This window comes from Lissotriton vulgaris, chromosome 1_1 (genome assembly GCF_964263255.1).
Source record: "Lissotriton vulgaris chromosome 1_1, aLisVul1.2, whole genome shotgun sequence".
Lineage (NCBI taxonomy): Eukaryota > Metazoa > Chordata > Amphibia > Caudata > Salamandridae > Lissotriton > Lissotriton vulgaris.
This window is the reverse complement of record NC_141685.1, coordinates 629,585,112-629,610,187: the sequence shown is the minus strand read 5'-3', so window position 1 is coordinate 629,610,187 and position 25,076 is coordinate 629,585,112.

The window sequence follows — 25,076 nt, the reverse complement described above, 5'->3', positions numbered from 1 at the left end:
GCTGTAGGAACACAGCCTTTACCCACATGAAAATAATCACCAGTCACTTCCATTTCTTGGCTTTGAAACAAAATCATTCACGTGATTTTCTGACCTGATACTGAAAAAATCTTAACTGACGAAATCAACAACCTCACAGGTATGTCATCCATAATCTAATCAAATATTCTTCTCTTTGACTTTAAGTTATTAAGCATTTCGTCCAGAAAGACTTTGAAAGTCTGCACACACAGTCCCTGCAGAACAGGTTCGAAAGGCTACTTTGGTGGGTAGCGCAAGCAGCACTGCAAGCCCCCTAGTAGCATGTAATTTACAGACCCTGGGTATAGGGGATACCACTGTACAAGGGACTTAAAGGTAAATTAAATATGCCAAACAGGAGTAGACCAGCCTTACCTTGTTTACAAGAGAGAGCCTATGCACTTTAGCAACGATCAGCAGTGGTAAAGTGCCCAGAGTCATAAAACCAACAAAAACAGTTCCAAACAAATACAGGATAAAGGCAACAAGGGAAGGGAGGACAATGGAAAAAAGGGATGAGTCCAACAAAAACCAGCCTCTAACAAGAAGGATTTCCAGCAGAAAAGAAAGACTTCACCAATATTCAAAATTAGAAAAAAATGTGGAAACCAGCTCTTTACTTTCCAAAGTTACTAGAGATTCGAACCTTATAACCCATAGGAGGCAAAGGATCCCATAGTTCATTGCCATCTCTTATCCAATAGGCATACTAGCGCTACATATGGAGATGGGTCCCACCTTGCTTGATGGTGCGTATGAAGAAGTTAAAATGGTGTTTCCCTACCTTCTTAAAAAAAGTCTCTACTTACACATTACCTTGAAAATCTTCAATGTTCCTACTGGAACTCTCAAAAACAAATGTTTTTATCTTATTCCAGTAAGCAAGAAATATAAGGAGGATACACAAAAGTAGTGTTTTAATTGTATAATACCAACTAGCGAATAATGCCCCAATGTGCCAGCTGACTGTTCATATAGGAGAATAACTAAATATGTACTATACCTTAAGTGTAGTATATTTGTAGGGTTTTATATATGCAGGTCCAGTAATTATGGCAAACACAAGGAGATGATGGACGGAGCGCTGAAACGTTTCAGACACTCACACCCAGTCACAGTTCTGGGTTAAATCATCATCATTCTTTAGCTCACTTCGACACCTCAGTTCAGACCAAGCTATATGAAAATCAGTCTTGACCCTGTGCCTCATGGGAACAGTCCAGCCCCAACTGCCAAGCTAGGTCTTCCCTGAACCAAAAACAATCATCCTGTAACTGGTTCCAGGGTAACACCCTCAACAGCCAGGCTAGCTTGAATCCAGTGGCAAAGTAAGTGAGGGACCCACTGTAGTGAAGAAGTTCCACTAAGGAAGGTAATATTTCAATATGATTAATTCATAAAGAGAGTGACCTCTGACCTGCCTTTGGTCAGGAGCTCACTCCCCCATGACCGCAGCACAACCTAGCTGTGCCAGTGTCCCTGACCCCCACCCACACTGCTGTTCTCGCTCGAGGCCCTCCTCCACCCGCAGGCATCTGCCTGCGCCTCATCCCTGGTGTCTAGTGGGCTCCTGGTAAGCGTCGCTAGACTCGTGCATTGTGCCTTGTAACTGTTTATTGTGCTTTGACTTATCGTGTCATTCTTCATTTGTTTCCTTCGTGCCTTTCTAATTTTCTGCCTGTACTTGCCCCTTGTGCGCTCCCCTTTGCCAGGTCTCTCTGAGCCGCTCTCCCACCGCTGCCTCCCTGCGACCCGTACCCCTCGTGCCCCCATTCACCAATCCCTCCCGCCTCCCAGCTCCTCCTCCCTCCCTCCTCCCTCCTTATGGCGGTCGCTGTGCTACCGCGCCGCTAGTGCACCAGAGGCGCGCCAGAGGCCAGCCCGTCTGCGCCCGTCCTCGCCTGGACCGCGCCCAGCGCCAGAACCCCTGGACCCCGCGCCCGCCGCAACGCCAGACTGCACTATGACTCAAGCACCCTCCACGCACTCAACACCCGACGAGACCACCCCTGCTAGCAGACCATCCCGAAGCACACCCAAGGATCCTTCACCTACTGTAACTGCAACTTCACCAGCATCCAGCCCGCCAAACCACCATCCAGAAAACCCAACCACCTCAGATGCATCCTTCTCAAAACCCGCTCCGCTCACAATGTTAGTGAGGGTTTAGTATAGGTACAGAGTAGTTAAGTGTTAGTTGATAAATATTTTAGCAGGTAGTAGTTTTTAAGTCTGTTTTTCTAATGTTAGGCGTTTAAGTGGGTGAGGGGTTCATGTTTAGTGTGTTTAAAAACATAAATTAAAAACATATAAAAACCAAATATATATATATTTGATTAGGATTACATGTATAGGTAGTATATGTGTATTGTACCCAGCTATGCGTATTAACCGGGGTGAGGGGACTGATGTTTAATCTGTCACATGTATATAGTCCTTAAAGTAGATTAAGATAAGTTAAGATGGGGTAGTCTACTTTTAAGGTTAGCCAGTGTAGGCTAGGTAGGTGTAGGTAGTGTTATTACTTTCTTAGTTATATTTGAAAAGTTTTACTATTTTCAGTAGTTCGTCATTTCATATAGACGATGTGTTACCATTGTGAAAGTTGTGTTGAGTACATGATGTAGCAATTGACCTGGGTCTATGAAGCTATATGTAGATTTGTCAGAGTACTATCGACAACTGTTAGTCTACCTCACATTTGAGTAATATATGGACCCTTTTCCATACTTTGAACCCTGTAAGTGAGGCTCAGTTGGTGAGTTTACACCCTGCAAAACACAAGTAGTCTACTGTTGCAACATGTGTGAAAGTGATAGGGCAGGTGTGAGAAAGTGGCTCTATATATACTGGACCAGAATAAGGTACAGTGTGTATAGAGTCCACAAACCCCAGAGGTATAACAGAGGTTAAAGCCAGGTGTGACCTTACTCTCTAAAGTGGTAGTTTGGTCGAGCAGTAAGGCAGTACCAGAGTACAGTGTAAAGCATTTGTTGTACACACTCAGTCAGCAAAAGGTTTCATACCCTCAAATACTGAACTCCAGGCCAATTGTTTTTATATCAAAAGATAAAGTTGTTTGATTTCTAGAACCCACAGGTATCAAAATATACTGTTCTCAATATGAGAGGTCTCAGCTGAGTACTTTGCAGAAAGGCAATTTACTTTGTAAATACAATAGGTACAGGGGTTGCAATAGGCAACACAATTCTACACACAATTTAGCATTGAACTCAATGGATTTCATTTTATAAACACAGTTGATTACTTTGTAGATTAATTTGGTAATTCCAGGACTAGCTCCTAGGTTCAGTCCTGGGGTCTAAGCCGAAAACAGTTTAGCAAAAACGTTTTAGGTATTGTAGTGATTTTTCAGGAACAAAAAGCTATTTTAAAAGTTCACACTTAGAAACTTTTCAACAGAAATCTGGCAATGTTATCCAATGGGAGAAAATTCAGATTTCAGGTAAAGTACGATCTTGTTACTATTGTAATCCAGTACTGGGCTCCTGGGGCAGCACTGGGGTCTCAACTGAAAACAGGTAAGTAATTACGTTTCAGTATTTCTTATGATTTTTAAAGAATATTTCTCTTTTTCAACAGTAGACACTTAGAAGAAATTTCATAGAAAAGCAGACAATGGATTACTATGGAGAGTTACTAGTTACTAGTTACTAGTAAACCTACTAGGGATTACTTTTGCGGTTCAGTACTGGGCTACAGGGTGCAGTACTATCTCCTCTCCTGATCACAGTATTTCGGAATTCGGATAATTTTATATGAATATTTTATGTTTTCAAAAGTAGACACTTCGAAGATTTTTCGAGTCAAACCAGTCAATGTTATTCAATGGCAGGTAAGTGAGTTACTGGTTTCCTGGTGAGTACTCGACTGGTGAAGTTGTGGTGTGGGCATAGACTCAGGGGTCCTCCAGTGTCAGGTAGGTACAGTTGGTTCACCCTCAGTGGAGCAGGGGCAGCCGGGTGCAGAGGTAGTTAGGCCCAATTTTATCCAATGGGGTACAGGAGGCCTCCAGTTGGTGGCTGCGGGCTAGCAAGCCACGCCACTGTGGGAGTTGGGCTCCTGGTCACTTGCTTAGGGCAAAGGGGGAAGCAGAATAGGACAAAGGAGGCACAGCCAACGATACCCGGGCGGATGGGTGCAGGGTGCTTTTGAGCCGTCGGGCGCTCAATGTTATCCAATAGAAAAGGTAAAAAGGGAACAAAGGCTGCAGGCTCGGGGCGTAGACTCTCCAGGGGTGACCAGCACGTCGAGAGGTACGTTGGGATCTTGGAGCACAGGTAGGTACCCCAAAGGGAGGCACAGGGGGAAGTAGGGCGCCACGTGCAGGGGTGTCTTTGGGTGTCGAAAAGGCTTACCCTCCGCTGGTCGCGGTTGGGGGGGCCTGGTTCTGAGTCTGCAGGCGTCGTCTGGTTCATCGAGGAGGGTCTTTGGGCACTGGATTTCGGGTCCTAGTCGCCGGGGGGACATCCTCGTGGTCTTGGATCACTCGGGCACGGCCGGGCTCGGCAGGTGTAGAGTGGGCTGGTCCGGAGCTTCCTGGCTGGCACCAGGACGGTTGTTGCAGCAGAGCCTCGGCTGATGGAAGTCCCAGGCTTTAAGAGGGTCAAGGCAGGCAGGTCCTCTGGGTGTTCCAAGATTGCTGTCCACATGAGTCACCGGGCTTTAGGCAGGAGCAGGTTCCAGGATCGACAGGCCGGTAGGGATGGGGAAAAGTCAGTAGTTGTCGTCCTGTTTTTAGCAGCTGCACGGTGGGTCCTCTTCCTCTTAGTCTTCTTTCTTTTTTTCTTTTCGGGATCTGAGGAAGGAAGGTTCAGGGAGCCCCTAAATACTGAATTTAGGGGCATTACAGGTAGAGCAAGGGCAGGGACCAATAGGTTCCTGTCCTGGGGTGGGTACACCCCTAGCCTCCTCCTCTCCTGTGGGAGGAGGGCAGGAGCCTAGCTGTGATTGTTTTTAACAAAGGAGGGATGGAGAGGGAAAAGTGGATTCTGTCTCCCCTGGCAACTATCATAAACAAAAGGAATCCACTAGGTGGACGGCGGTTGTTACCACAATGGTGGGGAGCAACCAGTGTTGTTAAAATACCCCTCACACACCAACAGGCCCCTTGGTGTCATGCTTCATCATCGGGGTCTTCGCAAACCTCTACGGAATGCGGCGTGCTACGACTTCACGACTACGCAGGAGCACTTTATGAGTGAACTATGTGTTTGGTGTGTGAAGGTACCAATAATGTGAGTGGTGAGGTGAAAAGTGAGGAATTAAAAAATACCTGGCACGTGAGTGCTGAAAAAAATTTTTATTTAGTCTCCGGCTGGTATTATTAAAAAAAGTGCTAGAGTGGTTGTGGTTTACTAATTAGGGTAACCCAACCAAATTAGTGCGTCGACATGTTTCGGAGTACTGGAACTCCTTCTTCAGGACGGGAATATGCACTACTTATCCCCACCTTACTCACATGTGTGTAGATATTAAAAATTGTGCTCTACAAAAATAGATATGGTGAATAATGTACCTATCTATGTTGGATGTACGGTCCGTTGCGCCCAGTTGGCGGTTCGGAGCCGCGTGGAGGGGGAACAAGCCAGACAGCCCTGTGCAGAACCGTTGCCATATCGGGTAGAACGGACCACGCCCCAACACGCTGTGGCTCATGAGGCCATTGGACCTCTATTAATAAGTATCCTGAACCGCCAACTGGGCGCAACGGACCGTACATCCAACATAGATAGGTACATTATTCACCATATCTATTTTTGTAGAGCACAATTTTTAATATCTACACACATGTGAGTAAGGTGGGGATAAGTAGTGCATATTCCCGTCCTGAAGAAGGAGTTCCAGTACTCCGAAACATGTCGACGCACTAATTTGGTTGGGTTACCCTAATTAGTAAACCACAACCACTCTAGCCCTAGCTGTGATTGGGCATGGCTCCCCATCTTCAAGATGGCCGGAGCCCGGGTCGTGATTCACCTCGTCTCCTCCACCTGAGGGGTGGGGTTGGCACAGGCTGGCACACCCCTCTTCCTGACGTAGTTTTTCCCACCAGTCTTCCAGCCAGAGTGGGGGTCAGAACTAGCTGGGGCCAGTTGCTGGGTACAGCAAATGGTCTGGAGAAGCTCACAGAGGCGGCATGCCGGTGAAGCTTCCCCCTGCCCATCCTGGGGGAGGAGACCTAGCACCTCGCCCAGGATGTGCATTGATGCAGGCCCAGGAGAGCGGGGGCTCCTCACCCAGGGGTCCAGCAACATGTCTGCTGTGTGGCAGCATCTGCAGCCACTCAGCCCAGACATGGATTGTAGGTTAGTGTTTCAGGGGGCATCTGTAAGATGCCCTCTGGTGCATTTTACATTAAATCCCACACTGCCATCAGTGCAGGTTTAATGTGCTGAGAAGTGTGGTACCAAACATGTCAGTCTTCAGTGTACCCATTATGGTGCTGTGGAGTTCATAATGACAACCTCCCAGCACCATATACTCTTAATGGCTTCACTGCACTTACCGTGCCCAGGAATGACCCTGGGTACGGTAGGGGCACAGGGCTCATGCACCTGAGCCCACACCTCTGGCATAGGGCACCCAACTAGAGGGGTGACTGAAGTATGCCAGGGCAGTGGGCTCTCTGGGTATGGCATACAGGGATGTGTGCCATGTCGACTCTTTGTTTACTTTTGTACTTAGACACTCAGCCTTCAAAGGCAGTGTGTGGGTGTCAGGGTACAGGGCCCCTGAGGGTGGCACAATAAGTGCTGCAGTCCTCAGGGGACTTCTCTGGTCACCATGCCCTGGGAACCTAGGGTACCATTTACTAGGGGCTCATAGGTGGCCAGAGATGCCAATTGGGTTTTAATTTCAACACAGTTTTTAGGGAAGAACGCAGGTCTTGGGTACCAGGTTGGCAGGAGCCCAGGGCACGCTCAGTCAAAGTACATGCACAGTTCAGAAAAAAAAGTGGGGGCATACCAGTGCAAGAAAGATGGCCCTTTCTCACAGCATGGTTGGTTAGGATAGTTTTTCCACTACAGATTTCTGCACCCGGCTGCACTTGAACACACACTGCCACCTTCCACTACCCCACACACCCTTGCACCATTGTGAAAGGGGGTTATTGTTGCTGACAGGTTAATAATCGTGAATGAAGTCATATCTGCCAGGATAATGTCCATTATCATTACCATTGACTACTTGCTAAGTATGGCACAACCTGTAGCTCATTATGGTCAACTACTTTCAAAGTTTCATGACCATATATGTCTTACTTGCTCTTCCCCTAGAAAGGTGTTGCCTAATTTTTGGATCTGTAGTCTGGCACTTATAGAAAAAATGTATGTACAATCTACAATAGATCTGATGTTTGGATGCACTCACACTCAGCTCACAGTATGCCTCTCAGGTGCAGAAAAACACATTTTCCATACCTATCCCATTGTAGCATTTTTAACAATGTATCATATACTTTATCTTGAATTGTTTTCTTTACTTTGAAGCTTTCTTCTTTAGCTTGAAGCGTTTGTATATCTTAAGCTTTGAGAACGCTGGAGCTCAGTTTTGTTGTTTATGAATAGCCAATATCTGTACAAAACCAGTTATGTTGATATAGAATGATGAGACATCATTAAATACAGTGGAATTCTGTATGCTTTTGTTTATACAGCCTTGAGAAAGTCGCAGGATAACGCCCTAATTGCGACGAAACGTGTGTTGGCTGTGGCTGAAAATACCAGAATAAAGCTTGAACAAAGAAAATTAAAAGAAATTGTGTATATCCTGTCTTTACATTTCTGTATATGATTGTCACTAATAGGGAAATCTTGCTACAACCTAAACATGTGCTTGGGAGTTGTGTTTATGTTTTGAGAGCTTTGCTCTTGCCTAGTGGAGTTTAGTGGTACTCCATACCTTTGAGCATCGTCACCCTAATTCCTGAAACAATAGACAATTAGTGTAATCCTACCTTGAGGCGCCAAAATCCCTATACGCATAACAAACTTTCTTGTATCTCTGAGTCCAACAGTAGGGTAAGTGTTGGAGAATGTAGGGGTAAAAATTACTATTCACACTCCAGTGAGTGCAACAGTGGGGAAAGTGTTGGATAGTGTGGAGATAAAAAGTACTATTTCCCATTACTTGCCTTATAATGCATTGTAATGGCATGCTTTGTAGCGACATGCATTTTAATGGCATGCGTTGTTGTGACATGCGTTGTAATGGCTGCGTCGTAATGGCATACGATGTTAAGGCAGTTGTGCTGTAATGACGGCATTGCATATGTTGTGCATTGTAGTAACTGCGTTGTAATGGTTGTTTCCCACGTATGCCTTCTCTAACCTAGATGTTTTTGGTCGGGTGTTCTGCCAAGAATCCCCTATAGATTATGTAAATCCCCATTACCTGAAAGCAAGGAATGTAGGTCCACGTCTTGGTCACCGGTTGGACATCCATCCTCGCAAAGGGTAAACAGGAATCAGCTGTGCTGAACTGCCGCCGATAGTGATGACCTCGCAATGACAGCAGAGTGCTCCTCTAATTAGAGTAGAGAAATGTGTGTGTATTTATAACAAGCAATATATATGCTTCAGTGTCGAGGCTTCACCGAGCTGGCATTGTTTATTGTCTCTGTGATGGTGCTGTTGCAACTAGACTCCTACCACGCCCCATTGAAATTCAACTTGGGGGTCCTCGGAGTCCTCAGCTGGGACTGAACAGCTAGACAGGCCCTGTCCTGTGGATGATGGTTCCTCTGGAGACCCTGCACTGTTGTCCTCCCCTGCCAAAACTGGAGGAGAAGTTTCAACAGAGTTCAGGCCAGGAGTTGTTTGAAGCTTCCGCGGCCGCTGCAGGTAGGATTGATGGGGTGGTGCGACTGACTCGGGCAGGGGGGTGGATTTCAAGAGATGACTAAGAGGGAAAAGAAATGATTCATGTAATTTTCCCTTGTGCTTGTATCTCGAAATTCTCTTCCCCCCCCCTCCTCCCCTCCCCCAGAGCAGGCCCCACTGCTCTTAACTGCAGGGGCCGCAGCTGCTTGAAAGGTGTCATCATCCATGGGTGGCAGGACGGCATCACCAACAGGTTGGTCATCAGGGACAGGCTGTTCTACAAGACGTGTTGTTTTTCCCTCTGGAAAGAGAAAGAAATAAGTCAATAATGATCCATGATAGATGTAGACAGAAGTGATTTTGGAGACATTCCAGTTGATTTTTTATTAACTTTCAAGTGCATAAGGATATGTGGCACATATGTTATTACAAGTAAATGAGGCCATGATGGACCAATGCATCAGATTTTGTGGTGCAACGTTGGTACTTGTGACATGGTGCATGGTGCACCGAACCATACATAAGGCACAGGCATGTTTCAAGGAAGTGATGCAATGCAGATCAGATTCTTCTGATGCAACACTGCTTCAACACAGCGTTGTGTCAGAATTCATAAATATACCCCTTAGTATTTGTTCACAGCAGCAAATAGTGTTCAACAGAACCCTTGTGACTGGATAAACCAGCACAATCCACTTGAACTCCCAACTTCAACAACAACACTGGATTGCATGTTGTAACGGTAGAGCCATTCAATGGGCGAAAAGCTCAAGTGCAGTGATATGGGTTAATTTCGGGATATAAGTAATAGGGAGTTCTCAGGTTTCGCATTTGGGTGATCCCCGGTGACCATTGACTACCCACGCCCTTACGGATTTTCCGTGTTTGCCCTTCCTTTGGATTAGCATTAAAACTGGCAGTGAATTCTCAAATGTTGATGACATTTTAACGGAATGCATTCCGTTTCCTCTTTCAAACCTGTTAACTGCATAATTATCTTTTTTTGTGAGTGATTTACTTGCATTCGCTTTTCAAGCCTGCTCTGACCACTAATTTAATACGAAAGCGCTTATTTCCAGCATTATTAGGTTATGTTCAAAATGTATGTTTTGCAGTTTAGGGCACACGCAGTTCACATTCCTATAGGATTTTAGAATGAGAAACCACACGGTGTAAAATACTGAGTATGTTAATTAAAAAAGACTGCAATTTTGTTTATTTTCAGCACAATATATTCAGTATTTCATTTTAAATTGTTCTTAGTTTTCAAGGGAATGTGGTGAAATCCTCTGACGGAAGTCAATTTTGTTTATTTAGCAAAATAGTGAACAACTAACTAATTTTGCATCATCCCTTGATGACGGTCATTAGGGTACTAATTATAATGAGCCCAACAATAGCTACAGCAATTATGTTCGCTGTATGCAGTATGGTGAAACTGGACTCTTGTTCAATGTAACTCAGTTTTCTTCCTTTATGTAATCAGAAAGTTAACTAGCAAAGTTCATGCAGCACTAAAGATATATATCATTTTGTTGAACTGAACTAAACAAAGTGGACACAACATAGCAATTTAACACTGATGTTCCTAATTGCCCGTTTTTGTGTTCAATAGTGTTATTGCTCTTGTGTCTTGGCGGCTAATAGGTGATGACAGACCAAAGGGATGTTTTTCCCCAGAGGTTAAAAGTGCACTATTGTGCAGGTCAGCTTGTCTCCAGGCGGACATTTTAAAAGCTATGCTTGCAGGAGTATTGATATCTCTTTTACAGAGGCCATTATTCAATGGTGTCTGCATGCCCCTCTGCTGCAAAATGGGGAAGAATGTTGCTGTGATTTATGCTGGTGACTGTTGCTCCAAGATATATAGAATGAAAACAAATATGGCTATTGTTTCTACATGGAAAATGTGTTAACTAATTTCAGGCGGAAAAGAATAATTTTCTAGCTCGTTTTTGTGTTATAAGTACATGCTATCATTTAAAAGCATAATGGTTAGCTTCATGCTAATTGTTTTTGTCGAACGAACAATGCATAACTCAATTGGTTATGGGTTTTTGAGAGACTAGCCCGCTACGTACAGGGGGAAATGCTGGTGCATAATTCAGGCCCCTGCAGCCCCTATGTCACAGGGCAACCCAAACCCTTTAGAAGTCCTCCTTCAGCTCAAGGCCAACGGCAATTTGTAGGATGGGGCGTCTTGAGGGCTGTAATCACATTCTGCAGGAGTGTCCGATTATTTTGCTCGAGGGGGCATATTTACCAGAATGTTGGCACAGGGCAGTGCAGCAAGTTGCCTTACTGAACTGCCCTGCGTCACAGGGAAAGGACAGGAATGCACCTATTTACCAAGTACATTGAATTCCTGTCTGTTCCCAATGTGCTGGAGCCATTTCAACAGCCTAGAACCAACACAGGCACTCTTGCATATGGTGCAAAGGTGCCTGCATTATAGGCTGGATTGTTTTTGTGGAGGAATTGGCACCTTCTTGCACAAAACATTCCTCTCTCTGCAGCACACATCGAAAGAGGAAACACAAGGAGAAGTTTACATATTTGTCTTTGTTATGCCTCACATACAGAGGCGTTAGATTTTGTCCTTGTAAATCTTGGTTTGCGTCAAAAATCATGGGGGTTGCATGGGAACACCCAATGCAACACCCATGGAACACCTCTCTTGTGCAGACAAGGCAACGCAATGATTTGTGCTGTGTTGCATTACTCCATATTGGTGAAGCTGTTCACAGCAACCCGCCCACGAGGTGTGCATCCCTAATGTACAAGAAAGTCCTCATAAATATGCCCAGAGGTTAATTTGACAGATGTTGCCCGTGGCTCCACAAACCTACCAATCAGTCAAAATTACAGCAATTAAAGATAGTACATAAAACATAGGCTAGGTGGATATTGATATTGACTGTGAGAGGCTTAGAGATAGAGAGAAGAGAGAAGAATATTGCCTGAAAGTCCATAAAGATTCTGGGGCCTATGGTTGGTGAATGGTTTGTTTAGCAGTCCTGCAAAGTTCCCTTTTGATTTAGAAAGCATTAGCCAGAAAAACGTTTTTGACTGGCACTATTTTATTACTTTCCTTCTTGGTAAGTAACTCAATGCTTGGTGAAAGCACCTTTATTCTCTGTGTTACATATGAACTTTCTGGAGGTGCTAATGTGTGACAAGAATAATAGTACATATTTGTTGTGCAGAAAACAAGAGTCAGATTAATTTTTTTTGACTGTGTAGGAGAGTAGGATCTGCTTATTATAGTTACCCCCAATTTTTGCTGATGTTTCACTGTTTTTCGTCTTAAGTCTGGCTGGGGCCCTGCTTTCCAGGACCCCAGCCTAGGTGATTCCTCTCTAAAATTATTGCATGTACTTTAAGTGCACCACAGATTGGACTATGGGGTACCCTTATAGGCCCCTAGTATATGGTATCCTATATACCCAGGTCCTAGGTACCGCAGAGGACTCTCAGGGGCTGCAGCATGTATTATGCCATCCCTGGGAAGCCTTCCAAAATGACACCAGAGGCCTGCTACTGCAGCCTAGGTAAGGTGGTGTATGCACCCCTTACTTAGATATAGGTTCCCTATATATCTACCTTACATCACTGCACATATAAACCTATCAGTCACCCCAATGGCAGGCCTTATCAATCCTGAAGGCAGGGTGCTGTGTTTTGTGTGAGAGGGTGCCCATACACGAGCAGGGGCGCTCTACAGCCTTCAGAATCTATTACCCAGGGTTGTTCTGTGATGCAGTCAAACCATACTCTCTTAAGTGCATTATAACGTCGTGGTAAATGATTCCACCTTCTAGAAGGAGAAATATGAATACACCGGTACATCCGGTACCAGCTTAACAGAACCCTGGCAACACAAAATGGATGTTGCAGCCACAGACACGAGTCTGACCTCCTGCTGCTGGATGAAACTCCAGCAGGGGAGGCTGAACAAAAGGTTTCCCATCACATGGAGATGTAACCACCTCCCAGACAGGCTTTAGTGTATTAGGGCTGGGTGGGTACACTCCTAGAGTGCTTTTATGTCTGCACTGGGGGCACATTTGGTATCTCTGTGCATAGTCTAGCTCAAACCGGTTGCAGGGGCTACCAGCCCCTGCTCTGGCGTGAAACTGGACAAAACATATGGGTGTAACCACCCCTCTATCCTGACCTTCCCATAGGTGGGTCCCCAGAGTTTGTCTCTCCCCTTCCTTGGGTATAAAGTAGAAACCCCTGACTACAGGACTTTAGATTTACCTGGATGAAACTCTGCTACAGAATCCCAGAACTTCAACTATCTACACTTTGTTGGATGACCGAAGAGTCTCCCTTAGAGTATGAACGTGGGGGGACCGCGGGCTGGAAAAGCAGGCAAGGAGGCCGGATGTAGTGGGCAATATCGGTTCTTTTATTTAATACAAAAGTTGGTTTTCAGGAAACAACAGGGGAAACGAAAGCGAGGCTCCGAGGTAAGGCGTCTTGATCCTCTTCAGGGCGGGGCTGAGGTCTTGGGTCTTCGGGGAGGTGCTCGGAGGTCAGGAAGAGAAAGAAATAAGGAGCCGTTAGTCCTGTTGGGCTTGTTAAAGTACAAGCCATTACCAACACCAGGGATCAAGTGACGGACTCGGAAAACGACCGTGAAGGAAGGGAATCGGGAAGGAGGGATAGGGAGGAAGAAGGAAGGGTGTCCTGTGGAAATTCATGAAGGAAGTGGACTAAATCTGAGTGCTGAACAAGTGCGCAGGGTGCTATACAAGTTTTTATACTGAAGTCAGGTCTGGTGTGACTACGCAGGAATTCTATATACAGAGCACCTAGTGTGCCATGGGAGTGGTTAGTTAGTACTCACATGCTCTGCCGCAACTCTCTGTTGAGTTGCCGCCGCTCTTCAGCCACCTCCTGGGGACTCCGCCAGTCTTCAGTCCACATGTCCGTTTCTTCGGTCGCCTGCTCGTCCTCCGCTCCGGTTTGAGTCTCCTGCCACGAGATCGCTGCTCCGACGGCGTCTCTGTCTGGGCTTCAGTCTTTTCCCTGTTCCGATACTGGAATTGAGGCAGAGCTTCCGGGGTCAGGACGGAGTGCTTCCGGTAAGAGATCTCTTCTGATTTGTTCCTGTAAAAAAGAGAGGGGTGGGGTTCTGGTTGTCATGGTTGCTTCCAGGGATGCCTCTGGGTAAGTTTCAGAGAAGGGCATACGTCCGAGGACAGGAAGTCCAGGCGGGGTGAGCGAAGGGGTCGCATCAAAAGGAGTTTCTCCCCTGCAAGGCAGGCACCAAAGACACATCTGTCCAGTTTGCAACTACGCAGCTCCTGAAGGACTCTAAAGACTTTGCAACACAGGAGGTGGATTTCCAAGCTTCCCTGATGTCATTCCATACTCTCAGCAAACCTGAGATCCAAAGCCCTCGTGGGGACCGTGCAACCCAAACCCCTGGACACCATGCACATGTGAAGCAGGATATGCTTTTTGGCAATCCCTGAGGTTGTGCTTTGGTCTACTTGTAGTCCAATCCCCGAGCAGTGAATCCACCAAAGATTACTGACTTACACTCCACGAGTGACCCGTGGGCTGGTATTTAGTGATTCCTCTCGAGGTCCTTTTGTAATCCCTTGTCTGTCAGCATGTGGGTCCCTGGGAAGGATACTGTAACTCTGAATGGGCTTACTTGACTGCTCCAGACGTGCCCTGACACTCCATCACTTGAAGAGTCACCTGGACCTTGCTGGTGTATCCCAAAAACCTTTTTACTCTCAACACATAGGTTGCTGTTGCCAAGGCTTGTTGGTCTCCGATCAGGACACCGACCTCCCAGCCCTCGACATCCTTTGTGGGACAGCTCACCTGCGGACTCGTGCCATTGTCAAAATCTCCTGGTCTCCATGGCAGCGGAGTCGAGCTTCACCTCATCACATCTGAAACAACAGACATTGGTGGGCATTGGTCTACCGTGCCCCTGGTCACCCTGAAGTGACCCAGACTCTGTCACCTCTGCTTTCAGGTTCTTTACATCTCTATTCCGGGTTTAGATCTCACAGGACACTTTTCCTTTCCACGGCAGCAGCACTTTTCAGCAATTCGCCATTGAAAACAGCAATGATTCCCGACACCATTTGGCATCTATGCACCTGGCTTCCCTGGGTGAGGTAACACAAGTACTCTGGTGCTCACATGGGTGCTGGCCTTAGATCCTTCTAAGTCTCAAAAGGTTTGCTCCAAGTCCTCTCCAAAGTGTCCTTAATCTTTAACTTTCCAACTGCGACTTTCCCATATATTTTAAGGAGCTTGCGGCTGTGTTCTCACACTGCACGCGTCCCCCGTGGGTCCTCTGTGTCATGACCTTGGGTGTTTCCTTGGGGTCCCAGCGATTCTACATGCTCTAGGCACTGTGTCTAGTCAATTTGTGTTTCTTATACCACTTTCTTAATATATGGTTTGGTCTCCCCCGAGGCCAATTGCATATTGTGCTATTTACTTAAGTTCTATTGAGTTCATATTGTGTATCTTGTTCTCTAATCTCATAAAGAGGTAAGTAGAGAGTGTTTAGTAATAAATACATATATTTTATATATACCTGGTGTGGTTCTCCTTTCATTTGGTCATTCAAGAGGATATAATCTGGTAAACCAAGCTACTTTACAGTCCTTCAAGACTTAGCCTGAAGGCTGCTCTTGATAGCTACTAACTACTAGGATAGCTTCAACAAAGGTTGTCTTAAACTATCATCAATAAGAGTTGTTTAGACTGATGCAAGGTGCCCACTATAACTAGTGACAGCATATGCCAGGCCAACTTTTCACAGTGGTGTGCAGCGGTTGGATTCGAACTTGCTATTGCTTTACCAGATAATCTCATTTGAGTGACTAACTGAAAACCACTATAGGTACATATAAAACAAGTCTAGAGTAAAGTGAGTTCTACTGAACTTAGAGTTGGGTAAGTCAAGGGTCTAGCACACCCTTTCTCCAACTCAAGAGAGAGTTTAGTAGTCCCACTAGAGTAGGTATGTGCAGACACCACACCACACTAGTATGTCTTCAAAGGCTGAAGCCAGTGGCTCCAGATTAACTAAATATGTCCATGTCCCATTTCAGGAACTAAGAAACATGCGTGCATTGAAGAAATTGAAGACAGGGAAAACCCTAGAGTTCAACGCCTCATAGATGTACTGCTTTTAGATGACCTCAGAAAGACCCCAGGGTCTGATGAGGCAGGCAGGTTGGGTGGGGGAGCTGAAGTGGAAAAGCTAGGAGTTGAAAACGTCCAAGACCTAAACTCTGAAGCTGGCCAGGAGGATCATGATGATTCTAACCCGGACAATCCAATTCTCCCTGTGGATGAATAAGAGAACCCTAGTGTCCCTCTCTTCACCCCTCCAGGAAGAGTTAGCAGTGTACCTAGAAGGTCTAGATCTCCTTCTCGGGAATCTAATCATTCTAGTACATCTGTAGGGGCATCTGCCTCTCATAGGACCTCAGACTCTCACAGGAGAGAGTCCTCCTATGATAGAAAGTGCAGACTGCTTAAGTTTGAAGAAGCTAAGCTTAGGATCAAGAGAGAGCAGCTGGCCTTAGACAGGGAATCCTTGGAGCTCCAGAGAGCTTCTAGAAAAGAGGGACTAGAGCCTCATGGTGGCAGCCACAGTCTCCTTAGAAGTAGAGAACATACTCATGACCATAGAAACCTGAACAAGATTGTCCCAGCTTACCAGAGTGGGGATGACATCTACAACTTACAGGCTCTTGAGAGGGCCTGTAAAGTACAGAGGGTCCCTCAGGAGCAGTGGGCAGCAATCATGTGGCTCTCCTTTGCAGACAAACGTAGAAAAAAGTTCCTCACTGTAAGAGAGAGGATGCTGATCATTATTATGTCTTGAAGAGTGCCCCGATTGATGGGTTTGGCTTAACCACTGAGCAATACAGGATTAAGTTCAGAGCTACCCAAAAGGCATAGACTCAAGACTGGGTTGACATTGTAGATTGTGCTACTAAGGATCTGGAGGGCTTGTTACTTCTCTCTCCAAGAATTGGGTCGGAAGGCAGACAAATGGGTCAGAACCAGAGTGAGGCAGAAGGTTCAGAACCAAGGTGACTCCAAGAAGCAAGATTCTAAAAACTCTAATAAGGGTGGGGAAAAGGGTAAAGACCAGAAGTCTTATCAAGGGCCCCAAAATCTGCCTCTGGTCACAATCCAACAAGTGAATAGGCCAAAAGAAACCATGGTGTAAAATCTGTAAACAGAAAACACTTTGGACAAGTGATTGTACCAGGTCCAAGGACTTAACTCTAGCCACCATTGCCCCTAAGGCAATGTTCCCCCTAATTCAGCTCCAAGTGGTGGTACTAAGAATAAGGGTGTAGTAGGATTAACCATGGGTTCTGAGATGGACTCTGGCCTAGTCAGAGTTCCAACTCAGGCTATATTGATCTGTGATGGAGGCATGGATATGTCCTCCTTTGTGAGTCCCAGTAATCTGGGCAAATACAGACAGCGCCCTTTGATTATTAGAAAATAGGTTTTGGCATTCAGGGACACAGGTGCAAGTTTCACAATGGTGTGGCTAATGAGCAGATCATGCTAGATGAAATGTATCAAGTGACCAATGCTAGCAATGTCTGGACTGACCATGCCCTGGCAGTTGTTAATTTCTCCTGGGGAGGGATAACTGGTCTCAAGAATGTTATGCTAAGTGCAAACCTTTCTGTTGAATACTTGCTTGGCAATGATTTAGAGACTTTGGCTTGGGCTGAATTGGAGCTCAGGACCCATGCAGAAATGTTTGGAATCCCTGCACATGTGTTTGCTGTGACTAGGTCACAGGCCAAAATGTCAAAAACTGAACAGGCTTTGGATTCTGGAAGAATGGACCAGGTGCCTTCCGAGAAGAGTAGCAGTAGGGTAAAGGCAGTGCCTCCACCCTGACTCAGAATACAAATTAGTCTCTTGAGGGAGATGACTTTATTCCCTCTGTCCCAGATGAGCTTCAACCTGATCAGGTTGAGTTCTTGGGGACAGGGGGCCCTTCCAGGGCAGATCTGAGCCAGGAGCAGCTGAGCTGTCCCTCTTTCGAACGCCTCAGACAGCAAGGTGCTGCTGAGGCTGCTAGGAATGCTAGCTTTACCTATGGGATCTATTGGGATGATGGTCTCCTATACTCAGAGAGTGGAGACCCCAAGCCTGGTACAGCCAGGAGGTTGGTTATACCTCAATAAACCCTATTGAACGCTTTCTCGGCGTTGACAGAGAGGATCATGTGTTCTGCCGGAAAGCACTCGGAGCGATCCATCAGATGGAGAAGTTGTTTAGTGTTATCCGAGCATTGTTGTCCAGGGACAAAATCTGATTGATCCGGATCTATCAAGCTGGGGAAATATTTGGAAAGCTGTGTCGCCAAGATGCCAGTAAATATCTTTAAGTCCACGTTAAGAAGTGATATGGGACGGTACGAGCCACATAAAAGGTGATCCTTCCCTGGCTTAGATATTACAGTTATTAGGGCCTCTAACATAGAGGAAGGGAAGGGAGAAGACTCTGTTGATCCTACGGAATTAAAAACGCGGGTGAGAATAGGGGCCAGCATTCCACAAACCATCTTATAAAAACCCAAAGAGAACCCATCGGGGCCCGGAGATGTGTTATGCTTAAGATGGGCTATTGCAGACATAACCTCCTCCACTCGGATGGGGTCTTCCAGTTCCGCTGCATGGGACGGTAGTAGTGTGGAGGTGGCTGCTTTCTGAAGGCACTGGGTCGGTTCAGTGTTAGGCAGTGCCTGAGTCGAGTATAATGATGCATAAAATTGCCTAAAAGCTTCAACAATTGTCGTGTCTTCGCTACATTCCCGCCCCTCAGAGTCCAGTATCAATGTCACCTTTTGCACTTGTCGCTGGGCACGGAGGCGGTTTGCGAGGAGGCACCCGCACTGGTCACCCAGCGAGTTAGGTTCGAGCCGTCTTCAACTGTCGCCAGACCATCGGCGCTCCCGTTCGCTGGTAAATACGATCCAGGTCCACGACCTTGGCCATCAAGTGCGCGCGCTTCTCCCTTCTATCCTTATTGTCAGCTGACACAATGCCAATGAAAACCCCCTTAAGAACCACCTTCATCGTTTCCCAAAGGGTCGTTATAGAAATGTCCGGTGTGTCATTTAAAGCTAGGTAGTCCACCATGCTTCCTTCGACCTGTCTCACTACTGAAGGACGCTGGAGCATGGTCTCCCGTAGGTGCCAAAAACGTCGAGGAAAATGCCTTGGGGGAAAGGTCAGAGAGAGTTGCAGCGCAGAGTGGTCAGACAAGGGGCTGGGGAGAATCTCAAACACGCTGGCGCGCTGTGTTAGCAGGCCAGAAGTAAAGATGTAATCAATGTGATTGTAAGTTTTATGAGGGTGTGAGTAAAACGGATGTATGTCATTACAACGCATACTTTTACACGCATACCTTTACAACGCATTTTTTACACCGCAACATCCATTACAACGCATTCCATTACAACGCATGCCATTACAACAAATTCTTTGAAACTACCTTTACAACGCATTCCACTACAACGCATACTACATTTACAACGCATACCATTACAACGCATACCATTACATTGCATGTATGGTAAGTATTGGATAGTGTAGGGGTAAAAATTACTATTCTAACTCCAGGGGGGTGCAACAGTAGGGTAAGTGTTGGATAGTGTAGGGGTAGAAATTACTATTTTAACTCCAGGGGGTGCAACAGTAGGGTAAGTATTGGATAGTGTAGGGGTAAAAATTACTATTCTAACTGCAGGGGGTGCAACAGTAGGGTAAGTGTTGGATAGTGTAGGTATGCGCTATAATGGTATGCATTGTAATGACTGCGTTGTAATGACATGTGTTGTAGTGGTATGCGTTGTAGTGACATGCGTTGTAATTGTTGCGTTGTAATGGCATGCGTTGTAATGGATGTTGCGTTGTAAAAGTTTCGTTGTAAAGGTAGTGCATTGTAAAAGTTGCGTTGTAAGTGTTGTTTCCCGAGTAAAATATGTAAGCCCTAGTGTTAGGGTGTTTATGTCTCCAGATGTCAGTGATCCCCGCATCGGTCAAGAAGCGCTTCCCAACATTGGATAAGGACCCCGTCTGGCCCCATCGCTGCCCTGATCGATCCATGTCCCCATCCAAGACCATGTTAAAGTCCCCTCCCAACAACACTGTCCGATCTGGCAAACCTGTGATGTCCTGAATGACCATCTTAATGAAACCCTCCTGGCCACTATTGGGAACATAAACTGAGGCCAGTGCAAATGTGTAAGTGTCTAACGTAAAGGTGTAGGCCAGAAACCTCCCCTTAATTTCAGCCTGTTTGCTACCCATACTTCCCGGGAAGCGGGAGGAAACCAAGAGGGCAACCCCTGCTTTTTCAGAAGTGGTGGATGAGAACATTTAAATCGTAAATGCCCGTGATCGAAGGCGGTGGGTAACAGCCATGAGGAGGTGTGTCTCTTGAATTAAACATATATGGGCGCAGATCACTCTAAGTAAGACAGCAGTGGTTTTCGTTTGGTAGGGCTGTTAAGGCCTTTTCACATTTAAGGACACAATGTGGATATCAGTGACCATGCGGACGGGAATCTAAAGTTGCAGCATCTAACAGCAATTCTCTGAAGAACCCAGGACAAGCAAAGGGGCCTAGGAGGTGAGGAGAGAACCCCATAAAAAAAGGGAAAGAACGGAAAAGAAACACCCCAAACTAACAAAACAAGAATAACTGTCATGAGTAGAGTTGACAAAAGTCCCAGGCAAAACACCTGTAGTGAGATGTGGGATGATAGCAGCCCCCACCAACCCGGACCCAACCCAATGGGCTGGGGTTGTCCCACCAGAAGATGGACAAGAGGAGCCAAGGTGGATGACATTCAAAAAGGAAAGTGCCCATGTGGAATTTTAGTTTACGAGCTGAACATCATCTGCGCCAGCTTGTCACCCACGTACAGCGTGCACGGCAGCCATTTTAGGTATCATGGTCTCCCTGTCCACGATCGATCGCCAGCGCGCCCCTCTGACCCAGCAGGCATCCTCCGCGCACCCTGGCTCCCCCTCCCTCCCTCTCATGAGCATAACCCTTCTGCATGACCCTGTCCTTGGGAGTCACGCCTGCGCCTGACCAGCATCTCCTCTCCTCCCATGAATGCCCCTCTGTTGATAAACCTTTCCTCCGCGCTCGATTGTCCACGCGGCATGAATACCACTCCTTTGATGACCCCTTCCCCCGTGTCCAGCTGTCCACACAGGTCCGAGGCCATCGCCTAAGCCGGGAGATATCATTTACTGCCCCTTATTGTAGGAAGTCACTCTTCTTCAAAGGACCCTCTATTGATCAAGACCTCCCCACCCCCCGGGATATGATCAGGCGCACACATCCTAAGAATCGGCAGAACACTCAGCTGCGCGATGACCCCTTCCTCTTATCAGCAGGTTGAGGATCTCTATTGTAGAGGCATGTGGGGTGGGACTGACACGAGGATTACGGGGATGTCTTTTTCCTTACTTCACAATGTTCTGATTGTAATAAAGAAAGGTCACATGCCATAAACCAGTGTATAAGAGGCCAGGCCTCAGAGAGGCTGTTAGAGCACCTCGAGACGATACCTTGTTGTCTGATCTGATGTGTTCTGCTCCGTCGGAATAAAACTTCTGTTTCCTGCCTTCTGGTCTCCGGCGCCCGCCTCATTGCTTGGTAATTTGAATGGTACAAAGGCGGTTAGCGCCGGGCAAATCTTGAAAAAGGTCATAGCCCTACCCTTTTTCCACACCCATGTTAGTCAGCAGAAGTGAGGGTGGAGTCCTCTGATAAAGATCGAAGAACTGCTGAGCGTTTCTTGGCCATAGCTTCTGTCTTCGGGCGAGAGACTGGCGGTGAGCCCCCCACTCTCCGCCATCGGCTGCCGTCCTCTCATCGAGCGGGACTGATGTTCTTCTCGGGGCTATCGCGGGTCACCCCCGGGATGCGCAAGAGAGAGGACGCTTCTTTCACAGAGCAGACTTGGCGAAGTTTACCTTCCCATTTGAAAATGAGCCTGAATGGGTGCGCCCAGGAGTATGCAACATCTTTAGAGTGAAGAAATGTGGTGATAGGCCGGAATTTGTGCCGCTTCTGAAGAGTGAAGGCAACTAGGTCTTGGAAGAGTAGCGGCTTGCACGAGCGGAATTCGATAGGATGCTTAGACAGAATGCACTCCTTAAGTTTAAAATCATGAACACATGTCAGGATGTCAGGCGGTGGAGCCGTCGCAGATCTCCTAAGGCCAACTCAGTGTGTGTGATCCAGCCGGATCTCCTGGTTAGGGGGACTTCCTAAAACGTGGTGGAACAGGTCTACGACAAAGGCCTCTATATACGGAGCTTCCAATCCCTGCGGAACCTCTCGTATCCGGATGTTGTTTCGTCGAGAGCGGTTCTCCAGGTCTTCTGTGTAGGATTGAAGATCTAAATGTTGTTCACGTAGGCAGAGCACCTCCTGTTGAAGCTGAGACATCTCTTCGTCCCTGACCGCTGTCTGGTTCTCCAAGTCATCTACACGGCCTCCCACAGAGTCAATATCCCTGCTCATCTCCCAGATCTCGTTCGTAAGATCCATTTTCATGGCGTGAAACTCCCTGGTCAGGTCTGCAAAGAGCGATTCCAGAACAGTGCGTGTGACAGGTCCATCGGCCTCCGCTGGGTCCTGCCGGTCCACGGCCCCACCCGCCCGTGACATAGTGTCCGCTCCCCTGGTGCCGGATTTGAGAAATAAGTCTCTGATGGACCTGACTTTTCGGTTTCTAGAGGTCACCATGTAGAAAGGCCTTGCGGCCGGCCAGAGATAAGGAAGTGCGAGCTGTGCCAATCCACAGAAGGGTGGCAGAGTGGGCTAAAGAACGGTGATGGATTAAACCCAGATCTTTTGACTGGGTGTGAGTGTTTGATTGGTTCAGATGCTACGTCCATTACCACCCCCTTTTGTACCGCTTTTGGCCACCATAAGTGTGGCAGGGTATGCTCAGACGTGAGTCCCTTGCTCACTTTGCCACTGGATTCAAGCAAGCCGGGCTGAAGACGGCTGGAATGCCAGAAACCGGTCCTCGAAGCTTGTTTCCGGTCCAGGGAAGGCATGGCTTGGCAGTTCAGCTGGACTGTTCCCATGAGGCACAGGGTCAGACTGATTTGCATATAGCCATGTCTGAACTGGGGTGGCAGAGTGGGCTAAAGAACGGTGATGGATTAAACCCAGATCTTTTGACTGGGTGTGAGTGTTTGATTGGTTCAGATGCTCCGTCCATTACCACCCCCTTTTGTACCGCTTTTGGCCACCATAAGTGTGGCAGGGTATGCTCAGACCTGAGTCCCTTGCTCACTTTGCCACTGGATTCAAGCAAGCCGGGCTGAAGACGGCTGGAATGCCAGACACCGGTCCTCGGAAGCTTGTTTCTGGTCCAGGGAAGGCATGGCTTGGCAGTTCGGGCTGGACTGTTCCCATGAGGCACAGGGTCAGACTGATTTGCATATAGCCATGTCTGAACTGGGGTGGCAGAGTGGGCTAAAGAACGGTGATGGATTAAACCTAGATCTTTTGACTGGGTGTGAGTGTTTGATTGGTTCAGATGCTCCGTCCATTACCACCCCCTTTTGTACCGAATCCACAGAACCCAGCACTCCCTGATGGTGTTCCTTTTCCAAGGCCACGGGGAAAGTGCTCCCGCAACTAACCACGTTCCAAGGACCTATCCCGCCCCTTTGTTTTGGCTGCTGGCCTCTGGCAACACAAGAAAGGCTCTCACAATAGTGGCATCTCACATAATACCCAGGGGCGACATGGTCACTCAGCTGGAATCAATGTCTGTAGGCATGGGCTAAGCTAAGCCCCCGATCAGTCGTCAAGATCTCTGAAGCCAAACTCGGTACTCACAAAGTATTCCCGACGACCGCTTCACCCTATCTGTCTGCGCCGCAGCCTCAATGACTAGTAGAGCAGAAGGGGGCACGTAGGGTGGATCCAACTGCCCCGGCCGCAGTGGTGTTGGCCGTCGGTAATATCTGGAAGGGTGATAGGCAGACAGGCCCTCAGTGGAACTGCGAGGAGTACTGCACAGCTGTCCCTGACCAGGTGTAGTCAAAGTGTTGGCCCTGCCAGGCCCCGTTCACCTCCACCAGGTCACTTTAGGCCCACCCTCGCTGTTTCCAACGGCTGTAGGCCAGTCCAGTTAAGCAGGCCCAGCAATAAGGTCGGCCGTGTCTCGCCGCTGTACCAAAAGATGTAGATTGGTCACAACCACCCTCATATGGCACACTAGTGGCTGGCAGGAGCTGCAAGGACACACACAGTGACGCAGAGAGGCCCTCCAGAAGACCCTGTGCCGAGCCAATCGCCGCCTGGCCCCGCTCACCTCACAGGACCTCTCCAGGCCTGCACACGCTGCTCCCGACTGCTGCAGACCAAGCAAGCACCGCCATCAGTACGCCTGAGTCTCGCCGCACCTTCAAAATGATCCTCACAGGGGGGGGCGCAAGCCTCAGCTCCAACAGCCCAGAAGGAGGCGCGACAGGAGAAACGGGGCCCAACCAGCATCCGGACTCTCCGCAAACAGTCACCCGCTCCAGCCAGTCACCACCGCGGCATCTTAGAAGCAGGCCTGTGCCGCCATCTTGATGCAGCCAGGATTGTGTGCCACGCAGCTCGTGGATGTCCAAAGGCCTGGTCTTGGGACAGCACTCGACCCGCACATGCCGCCCGGACCCACCAAGGCGATGCGGGTCCGCAGCAGCAACCTCTGCTCCCACTTGCCACTACGGCCGCCACCAGCAGTCCTCTTCCAGGTGCTCCAGTCCCGTGGGTCCTCAGGTGAAGGCGGACACCACCATCTTGATGTCACCACTGGCGGGGGTCAGGTGGCCTGCGGAGGCATCAGAAGTTCAGCCGCAGTACAGCCACAGTACAGATCAGGCACCGCGACCGCAGCCAGGACCCACCAGGACAGCCGGGATCTTCAGCGGTAACCTCCGCTCCCGCCCATCACAACAGCCGCCGCTTGTAGGAGCTTCTCGGGCCCCCTCAGTGCAATCACCGCCGGGGCCGGGAGCCCGAAACCAGCCCCCACTGTCTTCAAGAAAGCAAAATATATTCTGAGCTAGTAGCAATAATCAATCAAGTCCTTGAATAAATCACAATCAAGATGGTCTTCCTCTCGTCATTTATTATGAT